This window comes from Malus domestica, chromosome 07 (assembly GCF_042453785.1).
Source record: "Malus domestica chromosome 07, GDT2T_hap1".
NCBI classification, from domain to species: Eukaryota; Viridiplantae; Streptophyta; class Magnoliopsida; order Rosales; family Rosaceae; genus Malus; species Malus domestica.
Genome location: NC_091667.1, coordinates 16,962,101 through 16,977,523, shown reverse-complemented (window position 1 = coordinate 16,977,523; position 15,423 = coordinate 16,962,101). Strand labels below are relative to the sequence as shown.

Below are 15,423 nucleotides of genomic sequence, written 5' to 3'. Positions count from 1 at the left end.
TTGTTAAATGCTTTCGCAAGACCGTTAGCCGGAGCATGATACATGGAAGGCTTGTGCTGCTTGAACTTGTATTTCTCATAGAGCTCGTCCATGAGTTGGTGGGAGAACCATTTTTCGTTGTCAGTGATGATGTAGTGAGGCACACCATATCGGTGGATGATATGCTCTTTGATGAAATGGACGACAATTTTTTTTTTTTACTTCCCTTAAGGGTATGGCTTCAGCCCACTTGGAAAAGTAATCCATTGCGGCTAGGATGTAGGCTTCTCCTGCAGATGACTTTGGTGTGATTGGTTCTACGACGTCCAATCCCCATGCCTCAAACGGCTAAGAAGCAACTATAGGGTGTGATGGTTTAGGCGGTTGATGTATGAAGTTGGCGTGGAATTCGCAGGCTTGTCATCTTTTGGCGTACTCCAGGCAATCCTTCACTATGCTTGGCTAATAGTAACCCATTATGCTGGAAATGTAGCTTTGGTCTAGACTGATGTGCCTCACATACACCTGAGTGTGCTTCTTCCATGGGTTGATTGGCTTCTTCCTCACCTAGGCATCTCAAAAGAATTCCTTCAAAAGAGCGTCGGTAGAGTGTTCTTTTGTAGTAGAGGAAGTGAGGTGCTCGTCGACGTATTTTAGAGTAATGTCTAGGATCGTTTGGAAGCTTTCTATGATCAAAGTAGTCGATCAGTGGCTGTCTCCACTCTCCAGTGCCGACTGGAAGTACTGAGATGACGTTTGTATCATCGAGTAGCATTTTAGTGACTAGTAGGATCAACCAGCTTTGGCAAATTGGCATGTCCACAACTTCGTCTTCTCTTAGCTCCATACTTGAGGCTAGGTTAGCGAGAGCGTCCACCATTTGATTTTCTTTTCTTGGCACATGTTTTAGCGTCACGGCCTTGAATTTTTGTAGCAGTTGAGTTGCTAGCTGAAAGTATGGGACTAGATCATCTTTCCTCACTTTATATTCAGTCAAGAGTTGATTGATTATAAGCTTGGAGTCGCCATACACTTCTAGATTTGTGATTTCCATGTTGATCACCATTTAGAGTCCAATGATCAGCGCTTGGTACTCAGCGATATTGTTGGAGCATAGCTCGCTTAGTCGGAAGGAATAAGGTAGTACTTGTCTTTGTGACGACATGAATACTACTCCTGCCCTTGCTTTGTCATTTCATGCGGATCCGTCGAAGAACATTGTCCATGTCGGGAAGATGTCGATTTAGAACACCTCCTCGTCAGGCAAGTCGTCTGAGATTTTCCAATCAGCTGAGATTGGATGATCGGCAAGCATGTCTGCTAGTGCTTGTCCCCCGACAGCTTTAGCTGGGACGTAGATGATCTCGTATTGATTGAGAAGCAAAGCCTATTTAGCTAGTCGCCCTATTAGAACAGGTTTGGATGTAACGAACTTGATGGGGTCGGCTTTAGTAACCAAGTGGATGGTGTAAGCATGCATGTAGTGTCTTAGCTTTTGGATAGCAAAAACTAGAGCAAGACACATCTTCTCGATCGATGAGTAGTTAAGCTCGGCACCAGTGAGAGTTCTACTTAAGTAGTAGAGTGCTTTTTCTTTTGGTCTTCATTTTCTTGTGCCAAGAGTGCTCTAATGGAACCCTCTTGTGTGGCAATGTATAGGATGAGCAGCTTTCCAGGCACAGGAGCACCTAAGACATGTGGGCTTGCCATGTACCTTTTTATGCTCTCAAAGGCATTATGACAGGCATTATCCCATATGAACGGAGCATCCTTCTTCATGAGTCGACTAAAGGGTTGACAACATCTAGTAAGGTTGGTGATGAAGCGTTTGATGAAGGCTAGCCGCCCTTGTAGACTTTTCACCTTGTGTAAGTTCCTTGGTTCGGGCATGTTTTGGATGGCCTTGATCTCCGATTGGTCTATTTCAATGCCACGATGCTTGACAATGAAGCCGAGGAACTTCCCAGAAGTGACACCAAATGCACACTTCAACATGTTTATTTTGAGGTTGTAGTGCCGTTGTTTGTTGAACACCATTTGTAAATCCTTCAAGTGATTAGATATCTTTTTAGTCTTAACAACTATGTCATCCACATAACATTCTACGTTTTTTTGTAAAATGTTGTTGAAAATCTTCTGAATTGTGCTTTGATATGTAGCTTCAGCATTCTTCAAGCCAAAGGGTATTACCTTGTAGCAATAGATACCTTTTGGAGGGCTGAAGGTTGTTAGTTCCTTGTCTTCGAGAGGCATGTAGATTTGATTATATCCAGAGGAGCCGTCCAAGAATGATAATGCCTCATGGCTAGTGGTTACATCCACCATGATTTTGATGATTGGCAAGGGAAAGTCATCCTTTGGGAAAACATCGTTGAGGTCGTGGAAATCTACGCTAACAAATATTTGTCCAAAATTCTTAAGGACAATGATGATGTTGGAGATCCATTTAGGGTATTGTACCTCTCGAATGAAGCCCACTTTGATTAGCTTGTCAATCTCAACCTCAATTTGTGGGATGAGGTTGGATCGATAGCACCTTTAAGTTTGCTTTATTGGTCGCGTTTTGACTGCAAGATGATGCATGATGATGGTAGGGTCAAGGCCAGGCATTTATTTGTAGGTCTAAGCAAAGACGTCTTCGTACTCCATTAGCAGTTGGTAGTACTCCTTGATCTCGTCCGAACTTAGTAGTGCACTTATAAAGATAGGCTTCGATTCCTCGCTTATGCCTAAGTTGAGCTCCTTGAGATCATCAACAGTGGTTTGCCCCCAATCCTCGAGTTATGGTGGTGCAGCAACGACGTCGTATTTGGGGATTTCATTTGCGTTGTCTTCTTGGATCGGATAATCAGGGTGGTGAACCTTGAGCTTGACAACATGAGCCAATAGTTTGGAGAATGCAGCGTTCCTTATGGACAACAAGCACACGTGTGACTAACGTGTGAAAGCGTAAACCAAAACCATAAAATATCTAAATGGTCTACATGGAGGGTGAATAGATCCACAAATATCCCCCTGAATCCATTGTAGAAAAATGGGAGGATTTGAACGAATCTTGTCATAAGAAGGCTGAGTAATAAGCTTTCTTATAAAACATGTTTGACATGCAATTCCTTGAATCGAACCTAAACTTCGGGTTAGTGGATACTTGTATGATGATTTGAGGATACGGTGCAACGCTATTCATCCAGGATGTCCCAAACAATTATACCAAAGTGTAATTTCGTGAGCGATCCCAGAGGTAGAGCTTGCCACATAGTGGCATTCTATGGGGCATATGGTCGTAGTATACAGATCACTCATGATACGCTCAATCTTCTCTAGAATACGCTTCTGGCCATATTCGTAGGAAGTTATGCATAGAAATTCAACTTTGTTTTCTACGTGGGTTTCAACGTGGTAATTGTTATCTCTAATGCCCTTAAAGCTCAACAATGTTCTTATGTAATGTGAAGAATAAAGAGCCTCATCAATGGTTAAGATTGTACCATTGGACAACATTATATGTGTCTTATTGTATCATTCGATCAGGTTGGATGGGCCTGAGAGGGTTGTCAGAGGTGCATTCTTAGGTACGAAGTTAGTGAAATAGATAGGTTCAGGTAAAACGATGTGCATGGTTGCACTATCTACCAGACAACTAACTTCCCCACCGGTCATACCTAGAATGAAAAATTAATTTGAATCGGTCACATGCATAAAAGTTTGAAAAAAAAATATCCATTCAAAATAATTTTAAGTATTCAAGGACGGAAATTAATTAAAAAACTTAATATCCAAAAAACAAATCACCAACAAATAATCTAAACATAAAGGAAACTTGTTCAAAATTTTAACCAAAAACAAAGAGGGGTTCGGCCGCTGCTGTGGAATTCGGCCCCATGGTCTTATTCCAACTAAAAAAAAAGTCTATGTCTAAGATTCTAATCTTTTATAGGTGTGATAGCCTCTTGAAAGTCAGAAACCTCCATCTTTGGACTTTTTGGATCGTCCACTTGCACAAAATTTGATTCAAACTTCTTACAACAATAGTGATATTCAACTACAACCTTTAGGGGAGCTCGGCAAACATGGGACCATTGGTCCCTTGAACCACAATGATAACACATGTCCACATCCATGGTTTCAGGTGTTTTGCCTTTAATATTGAAGTTTGGGGCCTTGGGAGCGAGGTTTGGGCGATTCTGGGTTTTTTTTCCTTACTTGGATGGGCCTTGACTTTGTTGACCTTGGTGGGATGGCTTCTGGCCACCTCTATCATGCCTCTTTTGGCATTTTGGGAGTTGGTTTGTGCTATAGTGTGCTTCAGGCACAACAGTTGTCCCAATAGGTTGAGCTTGATGATTCTTCATCAATAGTTGGTTCAGTTTTTTAGTGAGAAGTAAAACAGAGATCAAATCCGAGAACTTGGTGAACTTTTGAGCTCTATATTGTTGCTGCATGACAATATTAGTAGCTTAAAAGGTCGAATAGGTCTTCTCCAAGAGATCCTCTTCAGTTAAAGTTTCATTACAAAACTTGAGAAGTGATCAGATTCGGCACACTTCATAAATATATTCATTCACAAACTTAAAGTCCTGGAAGTGCAAATAGTGCCAGTCATGTCTTGCTTCAGGCAAGAAGATGTCCTTTTGGTGATCAAAACGATCAACCAAAGCAACCCATAGTGCCTGTGGATCCTCCTTAGCAAGATATTCAGTTTGCAAGGCATTGTGGATATGTCTTTAGATGAAGATCATAGCGGTGGCTTTCTTAGCTTCGCCAACAGGGTTGCCCTTCTCATTTTCAATGGCGGGACGCAAATTCTTTGCAGTGAGGTGGAACTTCACATCTTGGACCTACTTGAGGTAGTTCATTCCAGAGACCTCCAAAGCGGTGAAGTCGAGTTTATTCAAATTCAACATGTTCCTATCACAAAATAAAGGAGAATGTGTGATTAGTGCAATGGAGTAAAACAAAAATCAATCCATTCACATAGGAGTAGAACATTCATATTCTAATAGAAATGTATTGGTTAATATTCGCATGAAAAAGCTTCCGGTTTTCATGGGTGATGTTTTTAAGTGAAAAACTTCATGTTTTCAAACAAGAAATGTTTATCGAAACTTTAGGTTTCAAAATAATTATGAACTTCAGGTGCATATGTTCCTACAGACAAATGCAAATATATACAAAGAAATATGCAACAAGAAAATATGCAAATAGAACTTCAGGTTTACAATTATAATTGAATTAATTATTTGGACTTCGGGCCAAATTTAAAGTGTGGGTGAAAAAATATAAAACCCATTGGGCATAAAAATAATTAGGCAATTAAACTTGGGGCCCAAAATAAGGCCTAAGCCCACAGGTGGGTTGAGTGGTGTGAAATATGCGGCTCAAGCCCAAAAATTGGGCTTGAGTGGGCATGGGCTGATCAGGCCCGAATATTCATAGTGGGCAGCAGGCCCAATATAGTAAACCGGCTGTACAAAAGGAGCTGGGCCTAAAAAGATGGCCCAAACAGGGGCCGGATCATGCGTGACACAACATAGGGGAACACAGATACGTCAGCGGGGCTGTGATTTGGTGCGGCACAACATTGCCGGGACACCATGGCTCTTCAGGCCGGTGTTGGGTTAAGCTAAGTATGGGGCGGTATCTGCATGCCCGTTCTAGAAGAAAAAAAAATTTCTGCTTTCTCTGCGGGTCGAGAAGGCCAACCCAAATATTGGGCTTAGGGTTTCAACCAAGAATACCCGAGCTGGAGTTGGGTGTAGTCACCAGGGACGAAGGCTGGTGCTGCCGCTGCAGGCAGCCGTGTTTTGGAAGAAATTTCTCGGTGAAAGGTTATGGGTTCGATGGCGAGCAATTTCCTAGGGATGGAGGGAGTACCTCGACAGCGGGGGAAAAAGGAAACCTAAGAAATTCAAACTGGAATTTCAAGCAAATTCGATGCAATTCTTCAGGAATTTCCATTATATTGGATCAAAAATCATGAGACTATGTCAGATTTAGGTAGAAAATTACATGGCAAGTCCCTGATCTCGCTTCATAGCGTATTCAATTTAATAATATAATGAATGTACATATATTTGATGCAATTCATGGCAAATATCAAATTCTTATAATTCAACAATTATGAATATAATGCATACACAATTTATGTAGAATCTAAAATTCGAAAAATGTAAAGTTGGGTCATGCATTATGGTGAATGTTCATGCTATCAGGGCTACAAAAATATCGAGATAAAAACCATTGTTTTGGAAGAATCTGATTGCGTGATGATATGGATGAACTGGTTTGATGCAAAAAAATCTTCAACGTCAGATTCTTAAGAGTAGCGGTATGAGCGTGCTAATAACGTGTTATAGCCTATTTTATCTGATAAGGAGAAGGGGGCCGGCAACAAAGGTAGCATGAGAAGAGAGATGTGTTTGTAGAATCGTAGGGGAATTATGTATTGAGGATATGTTATCCTCCCTACGTACTGCCTTTATTTATAGTAGTAAAAGGAGAGAAGAAATCCTTTATCCCCGAGGAATACAAGTCCATATAGGAAAGAATAACTAGAATCAATTCTAATCTAGAATTTACACAATCACACTTAAACTAGGAAAGTTCACAACATGTTGTAGCCTGTTTTATCTAATAAGGAGAAAGGGGCCGATGGCTAGGGTGGAGAGAAATGAGAGATGTGTTTGTTGAATTGTAGTGGAATTATGTATTGAGGATATGTTGTCCCTCCTACGTAGTGCCTTTATTTGAAGGGAAATATTGAGATTTAATTGGGATTTCTAGTGACTAGCATGCATATACAATTCTAAATTTATATACATAAGCAACGGAAGCATATTATAACATATTGTCAAAGCTTTAGTCATGCAAATCCCCTTCAAGAAGCATAGGTTCATATATGATACATCAAACAAAATATTGAAGAACAAAGTGAAGGTTGAGTTTTATACCTCTTGATCTAGACTTTAGACCAAGGATGGATGTTGTGTTCCTTTCAAGTGCAAATATAAGGATAGTATAATGGCACAAGTAAGGGTGTTGAACCACATGGACTGATTAAACCTCTACAAATTACTAGCTTGATGTGAACCCTAACTAAACAATGAAACTAACAAATTGAGTTTGGATTTTGAATTGAAAAGTAAAGTAACTTAAAATGCAAGATAATGTAAGTATGAATAATAGCATTATTAAAAAACGATGGGAATGGAACTAGGGATACCGATTTCACCATTACAAGCCAATTCCAGAAAATTAAGTCAAAACTCATTCACCTCTCCAATCTGCAACTAGGGTTCGTTTTACTCATTTATGATCATCCATTTGATGTGTGGTTGTGATCAAGTACTCCTAATCTGCAACCTAGTTGTGATGTTCAATTTAGATTACCAAATAAGAATCCATTAAGAATAAGAAAACTTCAAAGAACTAAAGAAATCACATGGTAGGATGTATGCATAGCAGTTTCTTCAATCATATATGTCTACCAAGATTAAGCATGATGTGTACTATAACCTTGATTAAAGAATTCATGAGCAACCTTAATGGTGATCAAACATTAAGATTATCAAACAAATTAAACTATAAAACTAGTGAATGAAACAAGAACACAGATTGGTAGTTTGAATACTTTAACTTAATAACATAGAGTAGTTTTGGAAGGCTACATCGAAATCCCCAGCTATGAACTTAATTGCACAACGTGATTATATAATATACAAATATCAAGAACAACATGAGTGAAATTAAAGTTCAGAGAAGAAACCCCGTTGAAGCAATTCTAATGTGGAAATCCTTCAAGAACAGCATGACTGTGTGGTTTCTTTGGTGGCAACGGATGGCTAATAGAAATAGGGTTTTGTTTCTGGATCAAAGGCCAAAGAAAGAGAAGAGAGAGAGAGCTCTGGGTGACCCCAAGGGGGGCTTGTGTAAAAGTGATCTGAAACCCTAGTATTTATATGTTAAATCGGGCTGCAAGATATTCCAAAGTAATCCTAACAACTTAGCCTTTATTTTGCACGTTTTTGCTTTATTTGGCACCTCTAAATCAGGCTAGATATCCTAATTCCTTTCCCATTATATTCCTAGTCTTCAAATAAGCCAGATTCATCTTGGATTCTTTATTTGGGCTTTAAAACAGGTCACTAAACTTCTTTCCACATTTGAATAAGGGTCAACCCCAAAAAAAATGGCATGTTTTTAGTTTTTTTGCCTTCAAATTGATCCTAAAGTTCATGTAACTGCGCACTTACACAAAATAAGGTAAAATGCAACCAATTTAACTCAAAAACATCACAAAGAGACTAGAAATGGATGGTATAAATGCATGAAATATATGAGTTATCAATGGACCACCTCCAAGCTCTTTGTTCTTGGAACTTCTTGAGTCTAGCCTCCTTCCTTGTTTCCTCCACCTTGATAGATTTGTAACTCCTTTGATTCTCCTCTAGTTTCCGAAGTAGAAGAACTCTAAAGATCCACACCCACTAGTGTAGGGAGATGGATGTTGGAATAACCAAAAAGAGAATAAATGATTAGCTATTTCCCCTTTTGGCGGCCGGCTATATGTGTGTAGAGAGAGAGAGAGAAAGAGCGAGAGAGACGGAGAGAGAGAGAGAGAGACTTATTTTTCTCTTGTTGAAAAGAACACACAAAAGCCCTAATGAAACTTTTTCATTTAACTATTTTTATAAAGGTAAAAGAAGTAAATCAACTAATTGACTCTTTCTCTCTCTTCTTTCCTCATCTTTGGCCAGCCCCTTAATGTAGGTTTGGACTTTGGGTTATTATCATTTCAAGTCATCCTATGCTTAAATAAAAAGCCCAATAGGTTTGGGCCCGATGGGTTCGAATGAACCCGAACTTTTCTTTAAGACCGAAATGATCTTTCATCATTTATGTGATTTCTTTAGACTTTCTAATTAATCATAGCACTTAATTAATCCAATTAATTAATTCCATCATCCTTTAGTTGTCTCACCACAAGAGTGTATCGGTGTACAGTCGTTTTAGGTTCTAATTAGCGAGGCAGTGAGGTGGTTAGTACCAAACCAATTGATTAGTATTTATCCAATCACTCAGTGAATTAAAACTTACTTTTAATTCTTCTTCTTCTTTGATGACTACTTATTTAATCATCTAGAAGAACCCACGAGCCATGAGTGACATCTAACCATATATCATGGCTACCCAAGCTAATGTAGAATTTGGTTGAAGGACCTATTTAGTTGGAATTACAATGTAATTCAATCTTTCTCTATTACAATACTCACAATCACATTACTAGGGTATGGATACTTAATGTCAAACCCCTAATGTGATTATACCAAGTTATATGATTCAATTGAGTTATATAGGAACGCCTTCTATCCTTACGCTCGATACTTCAACCGAAGATTTCTGAATCATATCTAAGAGTATTCTTCCTCTCATAATGAAGATTAGAGATCCCTTTTTGATCATTCACATGTCTTTAAGAATAAATCACTGACCCTAACAATGCATAGAACATATCCAAGATGAGATATGGTCATGTCTCATTATCAAATGATCAGCAACATATCCCCAAGACAACTATGATGTCTCAGGTTAAAAGATTACTTACATTATTCCAACCAGTAGAGTTACTTGCTTGACATGTGAGTAGACCTACATGTAAGTACTCTCGTTTGATTGTGTTCAGTGAACTTATTCTCTTAATGAGCACCTACATACTTGTCTTAGTGTCACTACATGAATGGCTTGAGACTTTCCATCATTCCCATTTAAAAGGGACATAGTATGTACTGATCCATGTATTGTCAGTGTCCCTCTGACAATCCTATGACCAGGAACCTTTTTGGACATTATGGTTATGTGAAGAAGGTCTCTGCAGTCTAACATCACTAAATTACTTCTTCCATCGATCTATTGTCCATGGATTCACTATTTTGGACGTATATCTTCTATGGAGATAGTCCTAATGAGTGACTTTACCCATTTGCTGTATTAGAGTTATCTATACACACATACATTGTTCTGAAAGGTTTCCTCCAAAGATTGACTTTCAAGGCATATCTCCTACATTATTTATAGTAGTAAAAGGAGAGAAGAAATCCTTCATCATAGGAGTACAAGTCCATATTGGAAAGAATAACTAGAATCAAATCTAATCTAGTTACACAATCACAGTTAAACTAGGATAGTTCACGACACTCCTCCTTAAGTGTGTAAATACTCAAGGTAGATTCAACATCATGCAGAAATTGAGGAAGTCGACTCGTCAATACTAATTCTAAGGAACAAATTCAACATCATGCAAAAGTTAAGGAAGTCGACTCGTCGGCACTGATTCTAAGGAACAACGCTTATTCTCAATAAGGTAGGAACTTGCATAAAGTAGTAAGTCTCACTAAAAAACCCTAAGGCTATGGCAAAAACCTGAGCAGGGACAAAATCCATAGTCTAAGGAAAAATGCGTGAGCAATGCAAAGTTAAAAGAAACGTCTACGAGACGTCATTAGGGATATGACTAGCCCAAGGTGGGTGCGTCTTTAAAATCTAGTTAGGTAGCAAAAAACTAGTGGGAAAAATGCTTATAATCGTAGGGAAAAAGAGTACATTAAGATTAAGCACGTAATTTTTAGGATACTCCCCCTGAGTTTGACACAATTCCAAAGAGAAATAGCAATGTTACAACTCAGAAAGTTTACGCATACCAATTCCTTGAACAAGCTTCTGAAACATTGCCTTCAGCAGTGATTTGGTGAAGAGGTTAGCCATATTGTCTTGTGAACGGATTTGTGTGACTTCAATCTTCTGATGCTCTTATTGTTGATGTGAGAAAAAGAACTTCGGCACAATGTTCTTAGTGTTGTCTCATTTGATGTAACCCTTCTTGAGTTGTTCGATGGATGTTGTGTTGTCTTCATAGATCGTCGTCGGGACATCAACGACGGGGTAAAGATCGTGGGAGCTTCGAATATGGCCCATTACTGATCTCAACCAAAAGCATTCCCGAGTTGCTTCATGTAAGGCGAGAATTTCAGCATGGTTAGACGAAATGGAAACTAAGGTGTGTTTAGTTGACCTTGAAGAGATAGTGGTGCCTCTAACAGTAAAGACATAACCTATTTGAGAATGCACCTTATGTAGATCAGATAAGTATCCTACGTCGACATAACCAACAAGGCGAGAATCGACTCGAGAACTAGAGAGTGCGGCATCACTTGAGGATCCATAGGGCACAAGCCCAAATCCATAGTATCCTTAAGGTAACGAAAGATGACTTTCACGCCAGCCCAATGTCTGCGTGTTGGTGCATTACTGTATCTTGCCAAAAGATTAACAGTGAAAAAGATGTCGAGTCTAATGCATGGAGCTAAGTACAATAAGGCACTTATCGCACTTAGATAAGGAACTTCAGGCTCCAAAATCTTTTCATCATCTTCCTTCGGATGGAAGGGATCTCGTTTTGCATCTAGCGATCGAACGACCTTAGATGTACTCGAAGGCTTCGCTTTATCCTCATTAAAACGATGCAACACCTTCTGGGTGTAGTTCAATTTGATGTACTAAGATTCCATCCGAACGGTGCTCTATCTTGAGATTGAGACAGTATCGAGTCTTACCTAGATCTTTCATCTCAAATTTTGACTTTAGGTGCACGGCAGTTCTCGCGAGCTTTTTAGGAGTTCCGATAAGGTTCATGTCATCGACATATACTCCAACTATCGCAAAACCAAAATGTGACTTCTTAATGAACACACAAGGGCATAGTTCATTGTTCACATATCCTTGACTAGTCAAATACTCACTAAGACGGTTATACCACATTCTTCCGGATTGCTTCAAACAGTAAAGTGAACGCCTCAGCCGAATTGCGAGCTTGTTCTGGGGTTTGGAAATATTTGATCCAGTCCATGTAAGTCATTCGGGAACTTTCATATAGATTTCCATAATAAGATCCCCATAAAGATACGTAGTTACTACGTCCATCAGCGGCATACTAAGTTTTTTGGAAACTACCAAACTGATAAGGTAGCAAAAAGTAATCACATCCATAACGGGTGAATAAGTTTCGTCATAGTTAGTCCCGAGGTGTTATGAGAAGCCTTGTGTAACAAGATGAGCTTTGTAATGCACAATTTCATTCTTCTCATTATGCTTCAGAACGAAAACCCACTTGTAGCCAACGGGCTTGACATGTGGAGAAGTAAGAGCTACAGGTCCAAGATGTGGTAAAAACTAGCACTCAATGATTGTAGTATATGAAAGTAGGGATCGTTTTAGGCCGGGGATTAGAAGGGCTGCTAATCTACACAAATTAAACTACAAAACACTTAACTAGGCTTGAAAACACTATAAACTAGATTCTTATGACTCAAAACTGACTCAAACTACTTAAAACAGGACAAAACAAGCAAACTGACTCCAAACTAACACTAAGGATGACTTTGGACGAATTCTAAACTAAAATGACTCAAAACAATGAAAAGACACCAATTGGACAGATTCTAACCTAGAAAACACGAAATAAAAAAGGGGTTGGTTTTTGGACGAATTTTAACTTAAACTAAGTAGGTTTAAAGACTCTAAATACTTTGGGCGAAATTTGTGATTTTAAAGGTGAATGGCTAGTTAGAGAGTCTTTCTCCACACATGACACATACGCATACGAATCGATTTCCAATTACTCTTCCTATAAACCATGAATGACAACGCCCTAGATTAATCGTGAACAACACTAATTAACCCTCAGATTTTCCTAAGTTCATTGAATTGGACATCGCATCGCAACCAAATTATTCTCATTAAGTTCCCTACACGAACAACATGATAGAGATACATATCAAAGATCATTAAGTTCTACGAAAATCATAAGCATTGACAAGGCATTTGTAACTATGAACAGCATGATACTCTTGCCAGGAATTCACTTAACACGATCATGACCAGTGACCTCCACTACTTATAAATATAAGTTCATAACTATTAGGTGAAACTCTCTTATATTTTAGCATCAAATTCATGCATGCAAACTAAGTATGCATCTTTAATCAACATACAAGAATAAATTCTGAATCAAACAGTTAAGCAAATTGCATTCATGATTCATGGAATAATAACTGAAAGTAATCAATTCATATGCAATATATGTTCATGGCTTTGAATTCTCCTCTAACTATAATGAAATTAGTTCCTCATGTTCGTAATTACACAAAGATAATTAAATTTAAACATTGAAAACAAAGATAGAATACACCTAGAAACACTCTAACAATCCAACGTCTTGAATGGCAAGCACGGCTCCTATCCTTTCTCCTTGCAAAGCTGCGGGACTAGAGGGATGTATGTATATGAGTGTGTATGGTGCGAAATTATGGTAAATGGTGGGTGTTTTTTGAATGCTGCGGCACTTTATATTTATAAGGAGAATGTAAGGCATGACTAGGGTGAGTAGGAGGAGAATTAGGACTCAAAATCATCAAGGAATAAGGACTATTCAATTTCAGATTCTAGGGAGGAAAATGATTGTTCTTTGCAGTAGGAAATATGATTTCTAGAAGGCTAGGTACAGCACATTCTTAGGATAAGTGATAGGGCTTCTAGAAACATGATTTGTAGGTATCCTAATCTAAAAATAAGTCCCCATTGTAGCTGGAATTAAGGGAGGATAAAATTAGGATAGGATAAGATAAGATAAGGTTAGTTTGGATAAGATAAGATTGGATAAGGTTTTGGATAATGTTCATTCTTTTTAGCTGATTCCTTATCTTCTTTGTCTTGAATTTATTTTCTTCATCTCTTCAGCATATTCCTAACATCTTGAACTTCAAAAAAGTCCATCCACCTTGCTCCATTCACATACTATCCATTCTTGGCCCAAACTGCACCAAAATGCTCCAAATTGCACTTTCTTACCAACTTTGTCATTTGGACCTACAAACACACGAAAATAACTTAAATCACTATAATAAGCAGAAACTAACTATGAAAATGCAAGAAAACAAGCTAACTAAGTCACATAAATATGCTCCTATCAGTCCAAAAACCTTACGTTTCGCAAGCGAATTGAGTTCGATTTGGATTACTTGTTTCTAGTTTGACCAATTGGTTCAATGTCGACATTCATCAACGGAACAAGGTTCAATGTCATCGCTCAACATTATTTCAGTAACTACTACATATGCTAATGCATCGTCGATGATCATCTCATTTCTACACCACGCATCATCTAAGCTAGCATGATAGACCGAAATCTCACGATTCTTAGGATGAGGATTCGTCTCTTCAAGGAATCTTTCGTAATCTAGAATTTCCTTATGAGTTGGATAGAATGAGTAAGTGATAGTTGGAGTCACGGTAGGCTCTTCAGAAGCCTATGCTGTGGGTTTCCTCTTCCGGGGGTGTAAATCCTTTAAACCAAGAGATCTGATGTACATTTCATCCATCTTTGCAGGCACATTTGCAGTCAGAATATGTGATCTTGTCACGTGCGCTAGATCGATGAAAGCATTTGGCATGCTCAGAGCTATGCTCTGAAGATCTAATATGCGCTGCACTTTAGTTTCAAATTGAGCGGTGTGGGGATCTAAGCGAGACAAAGTGGGAGTTGACCATGATAATTTGTGTCGTTCTTCTCTGATCTCCTTATAAGAGCATATTTATGCGACTTAGTTAGCTTGTTTTCTGGCATTTTCGTAGTTAGTTTGTGTTTATTTTAGTGTTTTAAGCTATTTTCGTGTGTTTGTAGGTCCAAATGACAAAGTTGGCAATAAAGTGCATTTTGGAGCAGTTTTGGGCACTAAATGGATAGCACACATATAGGCCAAGATGGATGGACAAATTTGAAGTTCAAAAGACTAGGAATCTGATAAGAAGATGAAGAAATTAAATTCAAGACAAAGAAGATAAGGAATCAGCTCAAAAGAGGAAACATTATCCAAAACCTTATTCAACCTTATCTTATCCAAACTAACCTTATCTTATCTTATCATATCCTAATCTTATCATACCTTAAATCTAGCTGCAATGGGACTTAAATATCTATTTCTACAAGCTATTTCTAGAAGAATTCCCTTTTAGAAGTCCCAAATCAGCCACAAAACACATTGTTTCTAGAAACCCTATAAAAGTGGCGCCTTTTCCCTTCTAAAAGGCTTTTGCCTTGCCTTGCAAGCCACTCCTTGTCTCTGCAAATCAGTGCCGCACCCTTCCTCATCCAATTCCCCTTGGATTCTGATTTTGTTACCCTTATTCCTTGTGGACTTGGGTTATACAAATCCTTTTCTGAAATTAATTGGGCCAAACCCTGTCCTTAGTGTATTTAATTAATTGTGCCGAACCTTAGGGCTCTAATCCTTAAAATCTTCTAAGTTGTGACCCTAATCTGATTAACCCTAGGGTTGGCCGAACCTATATATACATATTTTCAGCCACAATTTTGTCACCACCCTTCATACC

At 38.6% G+C, this 15,423-nt stretch overlaps 1 pseudogene; it reads right to left on the bottom strand.

The window, feature by feature from the left end:
• The window catches only part of LOC114825856 (probable fructokinase-7), a 73,175-nt pseudogene that overhangs the window by 48,091 nt on the left and 9,661 nt on the right, over positions 1 to 15,423 (bottom strand).